This window comes from Urtica dioica, chromosome 9, assembly GCF_054948205.1.
Source record: "Urtica dioica subsp. dioica isolate 48M chromosome 9, U.dioica_male_clone48M_v1_H2, whole genome shotgun sequence".
NCBI lineage: Eukaryota > Viridiplantae > Streptophyta > Magnoliopsida > Rosales > Urticaceae > Urtica > Urtica dioica.
Window position 1 is genome coordinate 25645099 of NC_142764.1, and position 6526 is coordinate 25651624.

The window sequence follows — 6526 nt, forward strand, 5'->3', positions numbered from 1 at the left end:
AAAAAAAATCTAGAAAATAAAAAGATGCTAGGAAATAGAAAGATGCAACTTCCAAAGTTGGTGGCACTTTCAAGGTTGTGCATGAACATTGGAATTTGAGCTTGTTGTTTTCAACACTCTCCCTCAAGCTTGATAATAAATGTTGAGGAGATCAAGTTTGCTACACAGCTCGAAAAAACTTGCTCGATGACGAGGTTTGGTGAGGATGTCTGTGAGCTGATGGCGAGTCGGGATGTATTCCATTCGATGATTTTCGACTCTATTTTTTCGCTGATGAAATATCGGTCGATCTCGATATGCTTGATTTTGTCGTGATGAACAAGATTCTTAGCAATGCTTAGGGTTGCTTGATTGTCACATAGGAACTTGATAGATCGTTCAACCTCGATCTTGAGATCGTCAAGAACTCTTTTCAACCAGATGCCTTCACACACTCCACTTGCTAATGATCTGAGTTCGGCTTCAGCACTACTTCGCGAGACTACCGATTGTTTCTTGCTACGCCATGTGACGAGGTTTCCCCAGACATAGGTGCACATGCTTGATGTCGATCTTTGATCTGGTACATATCATGCCCAGTCTGAATCAGTGAAGACTTCGATACCTTGGCTTCTTCTTTTCTTGAACGAGAGACTAGTCCCTGGGGCAGCTTTGAGGTATTGAAGAATTCTCATGACTGTGTCCATGTGAGTTTTCGATGGATTACTCATGATTCTACTGACCATGCTTACTGCGAATCATATATCTATTCTAGTGTAAGTGAGGTAGATGAGTTTTCCTACGAATTGCTGGAATCTCTCTTTGTAGGTAGCAACCTCGGTAGTGCGAGCTAGTAGCTTTGCATTGGGAACCATCGGAGAATCAACTGGTTTGCAATCGAGCATGCCAATTTCTTTGAGGGGATCCAATGTATATTTATGCTGAGAGACAAAGATACATTTTTCAAATCGTGCGACCTCCATGCCTAGGAAGTATGGTAAACTTCCAAGGTCCTTGACTTCAAACTCGGATGATAGGATCTATTTCAGTCTCTTAATTTCTTCAAGGTTGTCTCCCGTGATGACTATGTCATCCACATACACACTGATGATGGTGTATTTGCCTTTGACGGATATCTTTAAGAAGAGTGTGGGATATGCTTGACTTTGTACGTAGTCGCTTTGTTTGAGCACATGGGTGAACTTCCCGAACCATGCTCGATGAGACTGTTTTAGTCCGTATAGAGATTTTTTGAGTTTGCAGACTTTGTTGGCACCTTGATTGTTGTCGGATCCCTGTAGGAATTGCATGTAGACTTCATCTTCTAGTTCGCCATTCAGGAAGTCATTCTTCACGTCGAGCTAGATGATTGGCCAATTTAAGTTGGCTGCCAGAGAGAGTAGGATCCTGATGGTGTCGAACTTCGCGACCGGAGCGAATGTTTCTTGATAATCGATGTTGTACGCCTTAGTGTACCTTTTTGCAACTAGATGAGCTTTGAATCTCTCCAATGTGCCATCCTGATGGTGTCGAACTTCGCGACCGGAGCGAATGTTTCTTGATAATCGATGTTGCACGCCTTAGTGTACCTTTTTGCAACTAGATGAGCTTTGAATCTCTCCAATGTGCCATCTGGACTGTGTTTGATGGTGAATAGCCATCTGCATGCAACCGTTTGTTTGCCCTGGGGTAGCTCGGTGATTTCCCATGTATTATTTTGTTCGAGGGCTTGGATCTCGGCATGACTAGCATCTCGCTATGCTGGGATCTGGGAATGGACGACACGAACGAGTTTCTTTTCTTAAGGCAATGGCTAAATAAGGAGATTGAGTGTTACCGGACTCTGGGAATGGGTCAGTTGGTAAGGACTTTCTGGGCTAGAGTTTGATGGCTCAGTATTTTGCGAACTAGCGATGAGAATTTGTGACGAACTGGGTATATGGAGTATTTGAAGTGACAAATTGGACAAAAGGAGAAGTGTTTGAGATGAGTGGCGAGCTAGGAGAAGGGGTCGAGGTTGGACTTGGAGTTTGAGGTAAGCTGAAGTCTAGATTGATGATGAGCCAATTTGGGAAGTCATTGTCGTCATTCTCCCTCTGACGAGCTGAATTGGTGAAAGGAAACGTCCATGGATACTTTGAACTTTCTGGAAATGGGTTCATAGCATTTGTAATTGTTTTGTGTTGCAGAATACCCAAGGAAGATACATTTAAGAGATTTTGGATCCAGTTTCCCTTGAATGTATGAGTGGGTGATTACGGCACAACCGAACACTTTTGTAGGTAATGTGGAGATGAGACGGGTTAGGGGATATGTGTAAAGGAGAACCTGAGCTGGAATTTTGTAGTTGAGGGCACGCGATGGCATACGATTTATGAGGTAGACGGCTGTGAGGACTGTTTCTCCCCCGAAATGAGATGGAACGTTTGAGGAAAACATGATTGCATGAGCGACCTCGAGGAGATTCCGAATTTTTCTCTCCGCGACTCCATTTTGTTGCGGGGTATACACACATGAGCTAGAGTGGATTAACACTTGACAAATAAAGCATGAGCCGAGCTCTGAGTTAAAGTAATCTCGGGCATTATCTGTATGGATGATCTGGATGGTTGTGTCGAATTAAGTTTAGATCATTTTGTGGAAGGTTTTGAACAGTTTGGCTGTTTCTGACTTGTGTTTCATCATGTATACCCAACTCAATCTCGTATGGTCATTAACAAAGAGGAAAACCATCGAGCTCCAGTGATATTTGGAACTTTAGAGGGGCCCCATATACCACTGTAAATTATTGCGAAAGGGCGGGATGGTTTGTATGAAGTGGGATGATACGAACTACGAGAATGTGTAGTGAACTCACACATATCACACTGAATATTCAGTATTGGCATTTTTGTTTAGGAATAATGAAGGAAAAAGTCTTTTGAGATACATGAAATTTGGATGTCCTAACCTACGGTGATTAAGCATGATCTCTTTGTGTTGAGGTGAGGATTGAACCATCTTGCATTAGAGGGGGAAATCAGATAGGTTTGGCTTGAGGATTAGAGTCCGGTGTTCAGCTCGGTATTACCAATCTGTCTCCCCGTGACCTGTTCCTGAAACACACATGAACATTCATTAAAAAATAGTTCGGCATTTGGAATCTTTGTTGATCTTGTGTACAGATAGGTGATTGCAGCGAAGTTGAGGAACAAAGAATACGGACTCTAACGTCAAGGACTTCGATATGACCACTGTTCCAATATCAGTAACCTCGGTTATGAATCCGTTGGCAATGGTGATTGATATGTCTTTATCACATAAAGTAATTCGTGAATAGACTTCGATTACCAATCATATGGTCTGAGGCACTGAAGTCGACAATCTAAGCTGAAGGATTTTCAGCACTTACATGAGGGCTATATGGGAGTTACCTAGAGGGCCAATGCCAGAGCTTTCACCACCGAGCTGGACTTGTTGGATAAGTTTCAAGAGCATGGCGAGCTGGTAATTACTGAATAGAGAAAAGTCCGAGGTCGAAGTTGATGCAGCGGACGAGGTGGATACAAAATTTTCGATTAAGTTCGGATTTTTGGTGTCACGACTTGACTTCGGATTTGGAAGTCTCCCATGAATTTTTCAGCCCGAATCACGAACATGACTAGGTCGTCAACAGTGATCGTAGTAGGGTCGAGCTTTGCGAGGTCTCTCTGTCGAGACACAAGCTGCTAGGCTTTCATCACACAAAGTGAGGGCAGATGAGTCTGAACTCGGAATTGAGCTTGCTTGAGTTTGACTTCCTCCAAGCATGATTTTCCTTCTGATTTCTTCATGTCCAACCGCGAAGAAGGCTTCCCGGAGAGATGGTAGTGATTTGGTACTGAGTATCTGTCCTCTAACCTCGTCGAGGTCTTTATTTGAGTCCGGATAATAGTTTATGTACACGTTTGGTCTCCAGGATCTTGCGGTAGAGCTTCGCGTCCTCAGGGCATCTCTCCTTGACGAAGGTCGTGGAGTGTATTCTCAGTTTCAAACAGTTCGGACACATCTTCTAAATTGGAGAAGATTTCTCTAGCTGCTTGCCAAATTTTCACCACTATGGAGTAAAGAAGAAAGGTTTCTCTGATTTCGAGGTGCATGAAGTTTATGAGCGAGAATATCACCATATTGTTCTCAGCCTTCCAACTCTTGAACTCCGGATCTTCGCACTTCGGAGATGTAGCCGTGCCGGTGAGATAATTATCTTTGCTTCGTCCCGAGATGAACATGAGCACAGATTGAGACCACTGTAGAAAGGTGTGTCCATTGAGTTTGTGACTCGTGATATGTTGGGAGAATGAATCGGAGTTTGACTGAGTGAGCATGTTTTACGAGGTAGACGAAGTGGTGTTGAAGGCGGATGAGTTTTCGAAGGTGTTCATGGTGATTGAATTTCTTTGCTCTGATACTATGTTGAAATATGAACTTCCAAGTATATTTTTATGAGAGGTGAATCGTCTATTTATACGAGAATGAGAAAAGTAGAATAATTACTTTTCATGGAAACAATGGGAAAAAAATCTAGGAAATAGAAAGATGCAACTTCCAAGGTTGGCGGCACTTCCAAAGCTATGCATGAACATTGGAATTCGAGCTTGTTGTTTTCAACAATATATGTATTCTCGTTTTTCGAATTGGTCTATACTAAAATTTCAACCCGTTCCCTTCAGTGGAGGGGACCAACAGTTTTTGGGCATATCAATCCTCTAGTATTGGTGATTTCTCTGATGGACACTAATAGAAGCGGCTTATCTATGGACGTTGACCTTAGACTAGATAGTGCGGGTCAAACTAACCCCTGGAGTGTGTATGGTTACTCTCTTAATTGGATCGGACCATTTAAAAGGTCTTTGAAATTTTTTTCATTCCAGACCGAATAGTTTGAGAAGATAAATTAAACCGAACCAAACTGCTTTAGACTGAATGGTAAAATTTGAATATTATTTTAATTTTTTTTTAAGATGTAATAAGAGAATAGGGAAAAAAAATTTAAAATATTAACTTAAAGATGTATGAATATCAAAGTTTAAAATGCCGACAGCCAATAATGTGCCGATATTCTCAAAAATCGAAAATTGCGGTGACCGACGAAAACTGCGACGGAAATAATGTGGAAATTTGAGAAAAAAAAACAAATTTCGACAGAAATTGCAATGACTGATAGAAATTGCGATAAAACACGGAAATACCTACGGAAATAATATTGCATAATTTTAAATTTAAAAAAGTTATTTGTTATATGTGGTCCAAATTTAAATTCAAAACAAAATAATTAAATAAACACACAAATAATATAATAAAATATAAGTTAACATTTGTTTGAAATAAGTTAAAATTTTATTATTTGAAAGTGAAAATATATTATTTAAAGTGAAATGTTGTACAATAATATTTATATATATATATGGACATCAATTGTTTTAACTTTAATTGTTTTATTATAATATACAATTTTAGTGAATAAATGTCTTTCAAACTTTATTCGCAGTGTGGTATGTGCACCACCAATTTGTACTTTTGGTTTATAGTGGATTAATAGATTCGCCTCATGTTTCTCACAAGTACATGAATTAATTGTTTTAATATAATATATAAATTTATTTCAAAATTTTATTTCAAACCAGTCTGACTCTCTCTCCCTCCTCCTTATATGCCATTGTCAATATATAAATTATTTATTTAAAAGTGGGCCATGTTCTTCTTTTTCTTCACCAATCTTACGGTATTTTTACAAACATTAGAGCATCTCCCCTTGAACACCATTCCCACTAAATAGTATAAGGGTGGAGTCCACCCGATCTTGATTTTCCACGCCATTTTGGCATGTGTTCTTAATTATTTTTTGTGTCCCGTCGAATATGACGCGACACTATTCATTATACTAAAAAAAAAGTTTAGTCCCTGTAAAGTTTATAATTTATATATTTTTACTGATTTATAAAATTATATCATATTTATCCTTAAATTATTCATATTTTATATTTTAAATTTATTTTCAAATACAACATTAACATTTGGAGTTTGAGAAAAACCAAAACGACATTAATATTAAAAGAGAAATGAAATAACATTATAACAAAAAAAAAATAAAAAAAAATACAATAAAATAAAATTAAAAATAAATTTACAATACATAAACAAATAGTCAGGAAGATTAGCGCCGGATCCTCCAAGACTATTAAGTTTAGTTTGTGTACGCTTATATTTTGAATTATTTAATGGAGTACTACATTATTATTAAATAGTGAATAAGTGGTATAATAGGAAGATATTAAATAAATACAAGGGTATAGAGATAAATAAGAGAAACTTGAATATAAAATTAATATTTATAATTGGTGTAAAAAAATAGAGTTCGATTGGAGTTGATGTAGTGTTTGATGTGACATATACTGTAAAATAGAGTAGAAAATGATGTAATCTGGTGGAAATGGTCTTAAACATTAATCAAACATGGGGAAGAAAAAAGGGCAAACTAGCAATGTAGCCATTTTGAAACATAATTATTGGTTTCTAGCCCACGTTTGGT